This window comes from Mustela nigripes, chromosome 15 (assembly GCF_022355385.1).
Source record: "Mustela nigripes isolate SB6536 chromosome 15, MUSNIG.SB6536, whole genome shotgun sequence".
In the NCBI taxonomy this organism is placed as follows: Eukaryota; Metazoa; Chordata; class Mammalia; order Carnivora; family Mustelidae; genus Mustela; species Mustela nigripes.
In genome coordinates this window covers 74845141-74862241 of record NC_081571.1, presented here as the reverse complement: position 1 = coordinate 74862241, position 17101 = coordinate 74845141, and positions in this window count along the sequence as shown.

The window sequence follows — 17101 nt, the reverse complement described above, 5'->3', positions numbered from 1 at the left end:
AAGAGTCTAAAGCATGCCCCCTACATACAAACTGATCTCCAGATTACCAGTGAAATTGCAGCCTTTGTATACTTACGGACTGACGTGATAACTGAAAATAACTTCCATTAGCACTATAAAAACTCCAGCTGATACCAAATGAATTTCATTTGATACCAGCAGAGAAAAATATTGGCTACTGAGATATTCTTTGTTCATGGTTATTTACAGTTAGCTAGAATCCATGTACAAGTCAGCCAGCCAGAAGGCGCCAGATGATTTCCCTCACTCGAGGACCTCGTATGGAAGGTCTTCCACAAAAGACGGGCTCGCCTTCATTTACTGAAATCCGGGAACCGTGCTTGTCACCCTTGGTCTACCACGATACGTGAAAATGTCTAGTAATTAAATTCTTTGGAGTAAGAAAGATGTAAAAAGTGTGTGAGAGGTCTGTAGTGCCTGGAGTCTGACATTCCTTCCCCACTTCTACCCCAATATCCTTCTGTTTTGTAAACTTTGGAAATAGTTAACAAAATGATCAGAATATCCCCCCAAACTGTACTTCTGGACATTTTAAAAACATAAATATCTCAAATGTACATGTATCACCGTGAAGATTTAAAGGACAACATTTTGTTATTTCCTTTGGACTTTTATCATTTAATGAAATATCATAGATAAAATTGAGGCCCGCCATTTGGCACTTCTCCTTTCCAGATGAATGATTATCTTGAAGTTGGTACAAATATCCTCTATTTGCTATATACTTTTACTACATAAGCATGTATCATAAACAATTTTACATAGAACATCTTTCTACAGACTGTTTTCTTCAACATTACAGATTCTTTAATTCGTTATTGTAAATACACATGCAGTTTACCATTCTAACAATTTTAGGCGCACAATTCAGGGATATTAATCACATTCATAATGTTGTGTGACCATCACCAGTATCCATTTCCAAAATTTCTTCATTGTCCCAAAGAGAAGCTTTGTCCCCATTAAACAGTCACTCCTTCCTCCCAGCCAGTGGCTGCCACCATTCTACTTTCCGTCCCCAGGAATCTGCCTATTCTACGTAGCTGGATGTCAAATGATATTTGTCCTTCTTTCTAGCTTATTTCACTTAGCAAACCAACATTAGGTTTTTGACATCAACACATATTATCACATACACTCTAGGTCAGTCATCCTAAATGTTGTATAGTTTTCCAGTATATTAGAAACAATAATTTACCCATTACTCAAGAGCTGGAAATTGAAATTTTGAACTTTTTGCTATAACAAAAGCAATGTTGCAGTGAATATCGAGGGAATTCACCTGGAAGTGGAAATGTTGGCTGGGTGCCTCTCCAGCTTCAGCAGAGAGCTGCCAAATTACCATCTAAAATCATTAAATCAATTTACATTGTTAGCAGACCTGGATCTGAGTTCCTGCTTCCCCCACATCCTTACTAGGTCTGACAGATTTTCATTTAATTTTTGACAATCTGATGGGTGTGAAATGTTATATCAAATTTTATTTTTTTTTTTAAGATTTTATTTATTTATTTGACAGACAGAGATCACAAGTAGGCAGAAAGGCCGGCAGAAAGAGAGAGAGGAGGAAGCAGGCTCTCCGCGGAGCGGACAGCCCGATGCGGGGCTCGATCCCAGGACCTTGGGATCATGACCTGAGCCGAAGGCAGGGGCTTTAACCCACTGAGCCACCCAGGCACCCCTTATATCAAATTTTAAATTGGCATTTTCCTAATTAGCAGTGAGGCTGAGCATTTTTCCATGCTTATTAACCACTTTATATGTTGCTTTATATATGAAATGACTGCTCATAGCCTTTTTGCTCTTTTAGATTATTTTTTAGGTTTTTCTAATTGATTTCTGGAGGAGACAGATATAAAGATAGATACCTATAGAGATGGAGATTCTGTAACCATTTGACTGCTATATAGACCAGATGACTTTGTTAACCATCTCTATTATTTCTTTGTTTTCTAGCTCATTAATTACTGATTCTATCTTCATTATATTTTCCCTTCTGCTTTGGTTACTCTGTTTTTCTTTGTCATTTTCTTGATTTGGACACTTTTTTTTTTTTTCAATTTTTCTCATTTTCTAATTTGTGCCGACAAGGCTACAGATATCTCCCTAAGTAAATGCTTTAGCTTGCCCACAAGCATTAATAGTGCCTTAATTTAATTGAAAAAATTATGTGATATTCCTGCTGCTAAATCCTTTCTTGTAGCTTCTTCAATAGAGGTCTAAAGGCAGGACTTTTTTTCTCTTTGTAGATGTGAAACTATCTAGACTTTAGCCTTAACTCGTGAATGAGTGAAATGATGCATGTTCTCCCTCAGTCTCTTGACAACAGTCTTCACACAGCTCTTGTTGCCGTGGGGAAGCTGCTGTCCATCTAGAATCTGTCAATTCTAAGCCACCAGTCTTCCTACTCAGGGAGAGTAGAAGATGTTCTCTTTGTCTTTGGTTTCTTACAGTTAAATTTTGAAGCATCTGGGGTAACTTTTTATTATCATTATTATTTTTCTCTTAGGACTTGTGTGTTCCTTCACTTTGGGAATGTGTATCTGTCCTCACTAAAATGTTCTCCACCATTGTGTCTCTCCTCCATTCTTATCCTGTCATTCAGGAACATTTCTTAGTCTACATTGGAGCTTGTTACTCAAGTCCCTTTCAAATTTTCAATCTCTTGATCTCTCTCCATTTACCTTCTGAATGTTTGTTTGTTTGTTTTAATCTACTTATTCTTTGTTAAAATATCAAATTCCTACTCTGTGATTTCTATGCCTTCCTTTAAATCTTTGATCCTTTAAAGTACATTTATTTTAAATTCTTTTTTTTATAGTATTCTTTTATCTTTTGTGTGGACTTGAAAATGCTCCTTTTATTTTATGTCTGCTGACCCTCCCTCTTTTCTTCATGTAATTTGTAATTTTGGTTATGAATTCATATTCAGAGAACATTCATTTCCAAGGAAATATCCAGGACCTTCTTGGAGAGGCAGTCCAGGTTACTCTCAATCAGAATCTCTGGAGGTTGGGTCCAGGAATCAGTACATTATTAAGCAATCTGGATGATTTCAATGTGCAGCTGAGGTTGACACACTGCTTACAGTGAGTATCAGCTGATATCTGCTCTCACTATCTTTGTAAGGCATTTGCATTCAGCCTCTGCTCTTTGCTCCTAAATCTATCTTCAATTTTGGGACCTGCAGATTTTGCTTCCTTATTTTCAGGTTGGACACATTGTGGGAGTGATTTTTTTTTTTATTACGGTAAAATATACATAATGTAAAATTTGCCATTTTAACCATTTTTAAGCATAGAGTTCAGTGGCACTGAGTATATTCTCATTGATGTATAACCATGATCACTATCCATTTCCAGAACTTTTGCATCCTTCCAAATAGAAACTCTGTAACCATTAAACAAAAAGTTTCCCATTGTCCTTTCTTCCTAGCCTCTGGTTACTTCTATTTCTTTCTGTCTCTATAAATGTGCCTATTCTAACTACCTCATAGACGTGGAATCATAATATTTGTCCTATTATGTCTGGCTTATTTCCCTAAGCATAATGTTTTCAAGGTCCATCCACGTTATAGTATTTATTGGAATTTCTTTCTTTTTATGACTGAATAATATTCCATTATAAGTGTATACCACTTTTTGTTTATTGATTTTTTTGTTGATAAACACCAGGTTGTTCCACCATTTGGTCATTGAAAATAATATTGCTATGAACAAATGAGTACACAAGTATTTGTTTGAGTGCCTGCTTTCAACTCTTTGGGGTATATACCTAGAAACGGATTTGCTGGGTCATATGGCAATTCTGTTTTACTTTTTGCAGAACTGCCAAGCTGTTCTCCACAGCAGCTACACCATTTTTACCTTCCTCCCAGCAGTGCACGAGAGTTCTACATCCTTGTCGACACTATTTCCCATTTTTTTGAAAATTGCCATCATCGTGGGTGTGAAATGGTTGGGCATATTTTTAATTGCTGCCATATTTTATCCAGCATCTCTGAGTGTTGTTGAAGAAGGGGCCTTTATTTTAACCCAGACATCCCTATTGGCCACACGTTCACATTTAGCTCTTGAATTAAAATCACAAGAATCACTTCACTTAAAGGTCTTTAGCATAGGTTAAGAAAATAATCACCTCTCACTGCCCTCAGAGACTCAGAAAAGCCACGTTCAGGTGCACCCGGGATGGGTCTAATGGAATCAATGATGCCAGAAGTTAACCCCAATGAGTTTACTTATATGTCTAAAAAAGTAAATAACTATAAAATGTGTAAAATAAAATGTAATTTTTTACTCCGATATATCAGCCTTGATACTAGCAAGGTGACACAGTCATAACAAGATAATCTGAGGAGGTTTATTTAGAAAGAATCTGTGTATAAAGAAAGGTCTGGGCCAGAAAGGAAGGAAACCATAGGAATAGTACAGTAACCTAGTGTTAACACCCAAAGCTATTACCACACTTAGGCCAAAGTCATGAGTGGAAAAAGCAGCTACCTGCACCCAGAAGGTGAGAGATGAGTTGAGAAGCCACTTTGATTTGAGCAATGACTTTTAATCAAGGAACACAGCCAGCCTAGAATGACCCCAGAGGGAGAAAGCCAAGCGTTTAAAAAATGTCCTCATTAGGGGTGCCGGAGTGATTCAGTCGGTTAAGTGTCCGACTATTGAAATCAGCTCAGGTCATGATCTCATGGTTGAGATCAAGCCCTGCACTGGGCTCCATATGGAGCATGGAGCCTGCTTGAGATTCTGTCTCTCCCTCTTCTCTGCCCCTTCCCACCTTGTTTGCACATGTGCAAACACTCTCTCTAAAAAGAAAAACAGATTCTCTCTCCTTTTCCCTCTCATCTTCCACCTTTCTCGCACCTCCCTCCCTCCCAAAAAAGTCCTCATTATCCTGTTCTATCCTACTTCCAGCATCTCCACTGGTCAAACCCAAGTGCAAACCGGCTGACAAGGAAGCCCCTGGCATTCCTCCCATGGTCAACTGTCCAAGGCAAAGAGCACGTGCTCAATGGAGAACAGATCTAGAGGAACAGGTAGAAACTATTCACTAATGCAGTTATCTCCTAGAAGTAATTAAAACTCCCAATGTATATTTGGGAAGTAGCCTGCGATGAGGTTACTGATTTCTATAAACCTGTACTCATGGAAATCAAAAGCAAATTGTCACATCTATATTCTGTATTCCTGAGCACATACAAACCCAGTTCACATCTTAGCACTTTGAATAAACATAGGAAATGCTGCACTTGGTTGTACCAGTTCCTCTACTGATGTCAGCAAGCTATTTTTTTCAAAGGCAAGAGATGTTTAGACATTTTATAGGATAGCATAGTTGTACTCCATGAAGTGATCTCCAGCATTTAGGACTGTGCTCCCCAATCACCCTTAATATGAATCCATCCTTAACTCTCTCTTTTGCTTTCATGATTTCATTCACAGTAATTTTTGCTGAATAAATAAGCAAGTAATTTTTGCTGAATAAATTAATGGGTAGATAGTTGAAAAATTCCTGACATTCTTCTCACTCTTTCTTGTAATGGATCATCACTCACAGCCCTGAATTCCCAATGTGGCAATGTGGGATGAGAAACCCAAGGAACCATAGAAATATGTAATTTTTTACGAGGGTTTTTGTTATTGTTGTTGTTACTGTTGATGGGAGAAAAGAAATTCTGGGTGAGTAAGTAGCTTATAAATTTTCCAAGAAGGGGATAGCATCTTACATTATTCCTAGATTTTCTGTTCTCCAAAAAAGCAGTAACATTTTCCTCAAAAGATTCTTATCCTGTTAATTGATTTCGGTGTCAATATGGCCTTTAAGAACCTAACCTAGCACCCTTAGACACCTTAAATTAACAACCAAAAGATGAATAAAGCTATTTTTTTCTTCTCATTACTTTCTAAAAATGTATTATAGTGATATCCTGGAAACTATGAATTTGAGAGTATGCAATTCTTTCAATTCCCCAAAGCCAGAATATAATGGTATAATGTCTCATAAAAGGTATCTATACTTCCAAATCTTCACATACTTAATGAACTATCTGGAGCTATAAAATAAAAAGGCATCATGAATTGGTAGAGAAACTCTGTGGATGAATAAAACCGACTCAATCTCTCATCTAAAATGAAAGGGAGAAATTGCAAACAGCCGACTTTACTGAGCAAAGGAACTGAAAGAGAATCTTTTCCAAAGTCTCTTGTTTAGAGGATTTCTATCTTGAAATATTGCACACAGGGGATCCACGTATATCTGCACAGCACTGTTTTAGACGTACCAAGGAGAAAATAAGAAACGTGCCCCATCCTCAAAAAGCTAACCTCCAAGTGGTAAGACAAAACATAGAGACACAGAATATAAACAAGGTATCTGATGGCAGGCAAACATGAACCCTATAAACAAGTTCAGCTTCCACTCAGGGAAGAGAGTGACTCTAGGGGGCAGGCATCCAGACAGGTGAGGTCATGGAGTGAGCACAGCACTTTGGAAAGCTGAGGAGAAAACCAATTTGATGGGAGCAAGAGATGTTGGAGAGTGGCAAAAACTGTCCACAGACACTGGGACATGGCAGCAAGTTTTTGAGCAGAGGCATAAGCAAGCCATAGACTGGGAAGAAATATTTGCAACACCTATATCAGACAAAAGAATTATATCTCAAATGTATCATGAATTCCTATAACTCAATAATAAAAAGACAAGCAATCCAACTTACTTCAATGGGCAAAGTCTTGAACAGGCACATCACAGAAGAAATATGCATACAAATCGCCAGTGGTCATGGGGAAAAGTTGCGTCATTAAGCATGACAGCAATGCAAATTCCTAGGAAAATGAGATGCCAGTTAGCATCCACACGATGGCTAAAATGAGTAATACAGACAATACCAAGTGCAGACAGATGCTACAAAGCAGCTGGAATCCTCAGACATTGTTGATAAGAACAGAAAATGGAAAACCCAGTTTGGCTATGTCTTATAAAATTAAATATACATTTTCCTTTGCAAAGCAGCTATTCTACTCCGGGGCATCTACTCCTTCCCACCCCCCACTGAATTGAAAACACATGTCCAGAAAAAGATTTGTACACCAATCTTTATGGTAACTTTATTAACAGTAACCAAAAACTGGGGGGGGGGGGGGACCCCTCAAGTTTCCATCAATAGGAGAATAGATAGCAGGGATATATCTAATAATAGATTATACACAATAAAAAGAAATCGGCCCTTCCCCAATATAGATGGGTCTCCAAAATATTATGCTGAGAAGGAGGAGTCCAGAGCAGGCAGTTACTAAATTGTCCAATAGTTCAGTGATGTCTCCCAGCCCCCAGGCTCTTTCTCTCTCTCAGTTCCACCACTCCTCCCATCCTGTCTTCCATCCTCATGGTCACATGATGGCTGCTACAGCTCTAGACATCACATCCATGTCAAGAGCAGGATAAAGGGGCTAGGACAACACCAGTTCCATCTGTCCTCTTCTCATCAGTCTTCCACTTCACAGTTCTTTTTTCTGGCTTCTCATGCTTTGCCCGAAGCAGGTCACATAGCAACCCCCATGAAAACCAGAAAAGAGAATCATCGATTTTTATTTAGACCAATTTTTATTTCTCTTCTTAGAGCTAGGGCGTATTACCACCCAGAGCAGAATCAAGGTTCCTTCCGCAAGCCAGACAGGAGGGACGGACATTGCCTAGACGACCAACAGTGTCATCTATAGCAGAAAGCAGAAAGAAAGCAGAAAGAAATTAATCTAACTCCCTTGGGCCTAGTCTGGGAAGAGACAGCGAGGGGAGCAAATAGCCTAGACCATACTGCAGGACCCACAAGAAATCACCATACTTTCTCTCAGGCAGACACTGAGAGATTCATTCAATGCCAAAGGAAGAGAACAAGAGGCATGGCCAAACTAAATGTCTTGGAACAGCTACTGAGTAATGAGAAGCAAGGGTCAAGACGCTGGAAGCCCCAGGGTTACACATTGACGTTAGGAAAAAGTCAGATTAAGGAATTTAAAGAACAAAAACTAAAGGTGCATTAGTTAACTCCGGCTGGCATCACAAAATACCACAGACTGAGTGGCTTAAACAACAGAATTTTTTTCTCACAGTTCTGGAGGTGGGCAGCCCAAGATCAAGATACCAGGCAATATGGTTCTTGGGGGGGGGGGGCATCTTCCTGGCCTGAGACCCCTGCCTTATTGCTGTGTCCTCCCTTGGCAGAGACAGAGGGAGCCCTGGTGTCTCTTCCTCTTTTTATAAGGGCACCAGCCCTATCAGATCAGGGCCCCACTCTTAGCATCTCATTTAACCTTTATCACCTCCTCACAGCCCCTGTCTCCAAATACAGTCACACAGGGGCTTTGGGCTTCAGCCTAGGAATTTGGGCAGGGGATACAAATATTCATAACAAAGGGTCAGCAGTGAGCTCTTTAGGGGATGTGTCCCATTTCAAATGAACACATGATCAGGGACATCAGGGCCTTTCTCCAAACTGAACACCTAATTCTGTTGAGAGAAAAACCATGACGGCAGCCCCTGACATGGGATAAAGCCCAGGTTCTTATTTCCCCACTTGCATCAACAGCGCCAGTCTGAGAAATGGGCCCATTCATTCAAAGTTTTTGTATGCTCACCTCTGCCTTAACCTGCCTGCTCTATATGCCCATAGCAGAGCTCCCAAGGGGTGCCGGGAGCGCATGCGTTTTTTACAAACATAATACATTGGCTGACATATAGCAGCTGTGATTAATGACTAAGTGCTGTTTTAAGATGGCAAATATCTGAAACTCACATATCTTGCATGCTATTATTTGGTTCAGTAAATGTTTAGACAGTTGGTGAAAGTCTGCCCTGACACCGGCAATAAAAGGTGCACTCGGATGCACCAGGCATTCCCAACAACTGAGATTCTCGCTCCTCTATCATGTTAGAGACACTCAGATCTGCTGTTCAGAGACAAAGCCATCCGAGCTCAACCTCCGTGCTTCGAGAGCCATGGTTTATGGGCTATACGATGAAAAGGATATGATTTCCCTTCCGTCACTGCCTCATAAGAAAGAAGGTACACATGTTTTAGGTGAAAGAGGCATTAGTAACCTTCTAGGTCAGTGGTGTTCAAACTCGCTCTAAGCAGCAGAACCCTGTTTTCAAGTGAAATATTCAAAAATTCAAAAAATTGAAATTCAAAAAATATTCAAAAATTACAAAGTCCCAGTAATTAAGGGATAAAAGTCATGCTGTTTAGCTAGAACATGGAGGAGGCGATTTTCTCAGCCCCACCAGGGAAGTCCCAAGTGCCTTTGCGATACCCTAGGTCTCAAAAGAGCCTGGTTTGCAAAATATTTCTCTTGTTGGCTTCTGAGATTTCTTGAGCCCCTTTTGACCCCGAATACATCATGACATTTCTAGAGAGATGTGGGGGAAAGGACAAACAAGAAAGTGAAGCATCTAAAGAGAGATCCAAAACACTAGGGGCGAGGAAACTCATAACTCTCCTCAAATCACAGCCCACAGGAGAGACCCCATTCACTTACCAGATAAGGTAGAGTTTAAGAAGCTGGTATGAAACAGCCTGAAGGAACTCCATTCAAATAAATCTCTCCATGCATCTAATTCAACCAAGAGTTCAACAAATATTTATTGAGCATCTATTATGTGCCAAGCACAACTATTAGCATTGGGGAGACAAAGATTAAAGACACTGGTCCCCTTCATAAATGAGCTCAAAAATCCAATGAAATAGATAAACAATTTAATAGAGTAGAATGTGAAAATTTAAAAAGGAATACACTAACTCAGTTGAGGAGGGGGTATGGTGAGGTACAGCTTCACCAAAGGGTAAGGAGAGTTTTGAATGATAAATCACAGTTTGCCATTGACTAAGAAAGAAAGTTTATTCCAGAACCAAAAATATATGCAACTGGCAAACTCTTGAAAGCATGCTGTAATTCATTTGGATAGATTATCCCAGTGGAACATGGAACATGTATTTGGGAGTGTGGAAGCAAAGCCAGGTGCAAGGGCCTGCTTAGAAAGCTAATTTAATAGTTCAGGAAACATATGGAAATCTGAACTCAAGCAGCAGCAGAGGAGCTGGCCTGAAGATATATTTAAGGCTGAACATTAAAGAAATTGATGACCAAGAAGGTACTCATAGGAGAGAAATTGAAAATATCCCATGGGCACCTCCTCCATCTTCCCATCACATCGAATTACTTTTATCTTTGTCACTATCTGCATTTTTACACTATAACTCACCCAGATCCCAAGACAGAAACTTGGGAGATGTTCTCAATTCTTCTCTTATCCTTAGACTGACATTCAATCTATCAGCAAATCTTAAGAAATCAACTGCTCATTATTTCTTAGATCTGCTCACTTCTTCCAACCCACCTGACAATCTTGAATTTTACTTGCGACCTGTGCTTATATAAATCATCGATGATTAACAACCTCCCCATCGTCTTGTCTTTATGAAACAGCTTATTGCAAAGAACTCCATTTTCTTAATATGATGTAGAAAAGATTCATGGATGTCCCCCTGTTCATCCGTGACAAGACACAAACCCTCCATGTTCCCATTCTTTGCCTCATAAACAATCAGATGAACTTTTCGTCCCCACTCATCAAGCAGAACAAAATGCCCATTGATCTGACTTGATCAAACTTTAGTAAAGCTTCTGTCCTTCCTCTAGGTCCCTGAACTTGAACTCACCCTCAACCTGAGTTGGCATACAACCGCTCCATTCAGGACCCTCCCCTAAATAGGCTGACCTCGGGGTGAATCATTCTCTGTTCTACTGTCCTATCAGGCCACCCTCTTCATTCACCCCATTGTCCACACCTAGTTCTGGGGAGATGTTCCACCTAGGTTCTAGGTTCTAGCCTTATTCACTCCTCCTTGTAGAAGAGAAGCCTTTTCTGCCTGACCTTGGAGATGCTTGGAGATCTCACAGCCAAAGAGCTCTCCCTGGTGCAATAGCTCCCTTTCCTCCCTGTTGTAATAATCCTTTCCTGCCAAGTCTCTCCTTCCCTTATTTAAACTTGTCTTAATTGGCACAGCACATCACCCTCGGCCAAGTCATCATTATCTCTCTGCTGATAGACCACAATGGGCTCCACACTACCCCAGCCACTTCCTTTCCCTTCCAGCCAACCTCCAGCTCATTTTTCACACTCTGCTCATGAGACTCCTTTCCGTTAGTTCTTGGTGTGTGGTTTTCTTCATTGGAGAGGGCCAATGAACCTGATTTTGTCAGACTACAGGTCTCACAGAGAAGCTTCAAAGGCACAGGGACACCGGTGTTCATCTCATTACTATTTTTAATCTGTACCTATATATTTTCATCACACTTACATTGAGGTTTATTTGATGTAAGTAAACAATGTTATCCTTATTTGTTAAAAGAAGTCAAGATTGGCCTATGCATATCTCTGAAGTAGGTATTCAAATATACTGTGACATATCAAAAACTTCTAATGATCTCATATTCTGTTCTCAATTCACAGAATAATGGGCTCTCCCAGAGAACAATACCTCTTCCTTTACTGACAGTCTGACTGTGAGTGGCCAAATCAAAGCATTCAGTTCATCTATTAGGATGCCAATATCCTCAGGACAGTGTGTTCTCCCTTCATAAAGTAGATGATAAGACTGTGGAAATGACCCCCACCACTTTGCCCCTATATTTCTACTAGATTGATAGGGTGCACATCCCCCCTTATGTCTCATATTCCTTTAGTAGTCACTACACCAACCTGTCTACTTTTTAAGGGAAAAAACTACCATTAAGGGCCTATTGTGTCTTATTAGACACACAAGTATCTCAAAGATAAATTACACACATAAGATTTTTTCTGTGACTACTTTGAGTCTTGGTGAGTGATAGGGACAATACAACAGCACAATCTTTTCAGTGAATCACTGGTTTATTAAACATCTATTGACTTTTAATCAGAATTCATCATTTGATGCTTTAGTATAGTCTATAATCTTACATTTTTTCATCAGAACTTGTTAACATGTTTCAACTAGAGAATTGCAAAGGTTCCCACCCTCTCCCCATCCCATGAAATAAGTTACTATTCTTCTTCAAGAAAGAATTAATAAATTTTACTCAGTCTTAACATTTTGATTCTTTATGAAAACTTCCCATGGGTCCCTGCTCCCTGACTGAGGTTATTTTAGAACCCAGTTTAGAAACCTGTTTAGAAAGTGGTGTTATGTATCTAAATTCTTTTCAGCAGTAATTAGTTATTAACATGGTAATAATAATAATATCTAAATTGGCTGAGTATTTGCTGAGTGCCAACTAATTTACATAAGTGCATTATCTCTTTAATCCTCCCAATAATCCTGAAAATGGAGTATCCTTATTGTCATCTGAGAGGGAGGAAATGTTGGCTGACAGACACTGGGTAACCCGCTCAAGGGCACAAAGCTGAGCCAGGATTAGGACCTAAGTCTGTTTGACCCAAAGTTTACATGCCTTCCCCTCTACTTGGGCTTCTATATTGATGTTCCAGGTAGCTGGTAGCTAAACCATTGTCTCTCTATAAAGAAACAGGATTCTCTTTTCATTTTTTACTTCTAGGAGTCATTAGGACATTCTCAAGTGTGAGGCGTGCAAGGACTTCTGAATTATGAGTTAGAGAGAACACAGAAGAAACAGGGGATGGAGGTGAATAAAGTGCTGGCTGCACAGAAGACTAACTCTTGTCCAACACTCAGTGTCTGGCACAGAGAGGATGAAAGGGAAAGACCAAACTCAAGTGGGAAAAAACAGGATTCAATAAGTAAAATCTCAATAAGCCACTATATGTAGTTAGTCTCACCAGACCAGCAACACAGAATACGTTAAGTCTCTGGGGTCTCCAGGGAAGCATTCAGCAGCTGGGGGTCTTGGGGAGCAGAGGTGCCACCTCCAGGGTGCCCACAAGAAACTGGAGAAGGACCAGGGAAAGTGAAGGGTCCTGGTTTTATGAATGGACCTGGCCAGCAAGAAGCTCTCAATGGGTATTTGGCTCCAACTGGTGAACTGAAATTTAGGCTCCATTCCACTGGTCAGAAATAGCTTGGGAAGTCGGCAAGATGATGGTGACAGGTGAAGGACACCTGAGAATTGAGCTAGGAGGGTGAGGAAGACCAGAAATCGGCCTTTGGTGGGGTGGATAGGACAACTCTTTTATTGCTTTACATGTTGGAGGAGGAAAGTTTTTAAAATGGTGCACCAAGAAAACATTTTAAAAGGCAGTGGAGGTGGCTCAAACCTACCTCCTCCCAAGTACAGGAAATAAGGAAGACATCCTCCTACCCCATCCCAGACCCCAGAAGCCTGCAGATTGTGGGAACATTGCACCAATTTCAAAGTAAGTAATAGCTCTCTAAATTATTTTTAATCCACAGAAATGTCCATAATGGTTAAAGTCTCCACTGAGTCCCTCAATGTTTCCCATCTCCACCTGCTACTGTCTCCCAAAAATCAGAGGCATTGATGAAAATAATTTTCCTCATTTTGGTGTGACACAAATTTTAGGCCTAGAAAAAAGATACAACTATTATTATGTTATAAATATTCATCCTTCAAAAGACCAACCCAAAGACCATCTGGAGGATGCCCCCAAATGCTTCAATAGCAACAGCTACTGATAACCGCACATGCCTGTGCTTTTATCTGTTCATTCATGTAATTACCACATTCTATGAGCAGAATTTCACTTTCCATCACATCTCTGGGGTAGGTTTAATTATTGTGCCCTATTTACAGAGACAGAAACCCATCTCCAGAGATACTGACTTGCCCCCGGTCACACAACCAGGAGGTTCAAGGCTGGGTCTCAATCCCATTTCTCTGAAACTCTGTAGCTTATGCCTTACCCCTGAACCACAAGGCACTGCCTCCACCCTTCAGGATTCTCTCTTCTGAAGAAATGGAGGCCACCAAGGTTGAATGGACCTTTTTTTGAGGTCCATCAAGAAAACACCACCAAAGTCCTATGGTGTGGATAAGACAAGATATGATGTGTGAGCCACAGAGATGTCAGTGGAGCCTCAGAAAAAAAAGAAATATCCTTGATTTCAATTGTGCCACATTCATTCTGTGATCATGCTCTTCTGGTCTGGTGTGTTCTTCCTCTTTAATCTCCACATAAATCAGAATGTCACAAGGCACAAAAGCTGTGAAATTCTGAGCCTGCCATGGAAATATGACTCTTGATGCATGACAAAAGAAATTGGCCAGATCCAGCAGAAATTCTTCCAAAGGAAGCTTTGCATTTTTCAGCCCATTGTTCTCACCTCCATATCAACTCTGTTGAACATAATGTTATGGGTTAAGAGATTACTTTTGCTTGTATTTGTTAAATAAGTACCATTTATCTATCTGTGCCTAATTTTGGTTTAAAGAAATTGCTCTATCCAAGACTCTCTGTTCAAGAGTCTCTTTCCACTACATGAGATAAACTGTAAAAATTTATCATTTTGCCATGACCATACCATAAAAATCTATTGTCTTTCTCCATGGTCTCCATCTTCTTCCAACTTTATAAATAAGATGAACCTTGCCTAGAAATATCAATGGAGTTAGATCAGTAGTAGCACAATTCATAATCTCATACTTTGGCTAAAGAAAAAGGCTAAGATAGGGACACGACTATGTTTCCCCTCCCATTAAGATGGACTGGCTCTGGATGGGGGAAAAGATCACTGATTTACAAGACACACTCAGATTCTAACTCAGATTTCCAGAAAATTCAAGAAGGCACTGACCAGTGAAAATCAAATGGTTCAGAGCATCAGCCTTTATGTCATCTGAGAATAGTTTCTCCTCAAGCTACCTCAGATAACTGCCCATATCTCAGTTAGTTGTGAGGCTTTACTCACCTGATGCTTTTGCGTTATCAGGGGAAGTTCTGGCACAAGACACAGCTTTAGTCTGAAAAGCAACCCCACAGCTTCAATGATCGATCATCAAAAGATACTGACTTTGAGATGAGAATCTAAGTCTCTTTGTAAGTACTGTGATAAGTGCTAAGGGTAAATTCTCATTTCTGCCATATGTTTTGTTTACAAAATATTTGAAACCAATTAGAATCTTTAGTTCTATCTCCATAGAACATGAGATGTTTACTTTTATTTACAGAACAAGGAGATTTCCTTTAAACATCACAGGAAAAGAAAAAGGGAGAGCCATCAGAGTAAAGTGGTCTCAAAGTCAAGACTTGATCTTGAGCTGGGAAGTTGCTCAACCACACAATCCTTTGTTAATTAATATCCTAGTCACTCAGTGTACCCAGGAGATCCCCAAAATTATATTAATCTCCAGAGTAGAGGAAAATATAACAGGGTCAACTCCCAAGGGAAAAAGGACAGTGTCTCACTCCTTTCTGATTCCACAAACAAGGTAGCTATGGCCTAGAGTGGAGGTAGAAGGTCCTTCTGGCAAGTTCTCTGTCCCAGTATTCTTGGGTCTTCCCAAAACAGAGGATTCTTGAATCATTGCAAGGTAGTCTCAGATCCTAGGATGCTTTGTTGAGGGAGTTTGGGTAACACCTAGAAAGACTAGATATCCCAGTTTCCTGGAAGACATTAGTGTACCTCTGCTGACCATGCCAAGTCATTCATAGCTCCCCCTTTTACTCTCAGAGGTGAATGTTAGCAAAATATTTGAGCAACATATTACTTAGCTACCCTATTAATCAGAAATACCTGGTTCTATCTGGCTTCAATCTATAAGATATTCACATTCTTTAAACCACTATAAAAAATTAGAACGATCAAGCACTATAAGAAAAAATATGAAATTCTCTGCTTCATGTCTTCAAAAAATATTTACAAGGCACTCTACTTACCTAGCCTTATGCCAAATATGAATCTGTGTAAGACTGTGTTCCTTGCCCTTTTTATGAATTTAGCAAACTTTATACTAGCTCATAAGATCTCATTGATTCACATCTATCCTTTCTGACCTTTTGTACAAAGCCCAAACTCCTATGAGTTTGTCTTTTTCATTATCAGACTTTCAGTTCTCCATATTTTTGCTCATGTGACTCTGCTATTCCTATCGTGTTCTACCTTGATATGGTGGAAACCCTCTAAAATGGCCCATGATGATGTTATCTCCTGGAAGACATCTTTGTGTGATACCCTCTCCTTAGGTCTTGGCTACACTTACCATCTCACTTCTAAGGAAAAGAATATAGCAGAAGTTATGAGATACCACTTTTGAGATGAGTTTACAAAAAGACTGCCTCCCATCTTGGACACCTCTGCTCCTCTCTATATCTTCATTCTGAGGAAGCCAGCTGTTCCATGGAGAAACCTATGTGGCAAGAAACCAAGGGAGATCTTTAGCCAACAACTAGCAGGAAACCTAGGTCCTTGGTTCAATGGCCCATGAGAAACTCAGAAATCCTGCCAGCAATCTCACAAGTGAGCCTGAAAGCAGATTTTCTTTCAGCCAATCTTTTACATGAGATGGCAGCCCAGGGGACAACAAGATGGCAGCTTTTGGAAAGATCTAGAGGCAGGCACATCCAGCTAGGCTTTATCCGTAGAAATTGCCAGATAGTCAAATTGTTGTTTTAAGACACTACAGTTTGGGGTACCTTTTTACATAGCAATAGATAACTAATATACATGAACCTTGTCTCTTCCTATACCCACAGCTCAGCCTTCTCACCTTTCCAACCCTGACTTTATTCTAGGTCCCAGTATAGTCTAGTTAACAGGTGCCCCAGTACTATCCTGTCCTTCAAAAAGACTGAGACGACCAAGGAAACTTCTGTTGCACAGCAGACTAGTGACCATAGCCCTTTCCTGTTTCTTGCAGAACCAAGATTCTGATGCCACATTCTGGAATCAGTCCTGCCTCAGGTTAGTGGAATCACATAGCCAGTGCCTGGGCCATCTCTTAGCATCCTTCTCTTCCTATTTTAACCTTAGAAAGAATCAGATTTTAGACCCATCTTCTGTTCTTTTCAGCCTGTTTTTATTTTTTTTTTAATATAATTTTTTATTTTTTATAAACATGTATTTTTATCCCCAGTGGTACAGGTCTGTGAATCACCAGGT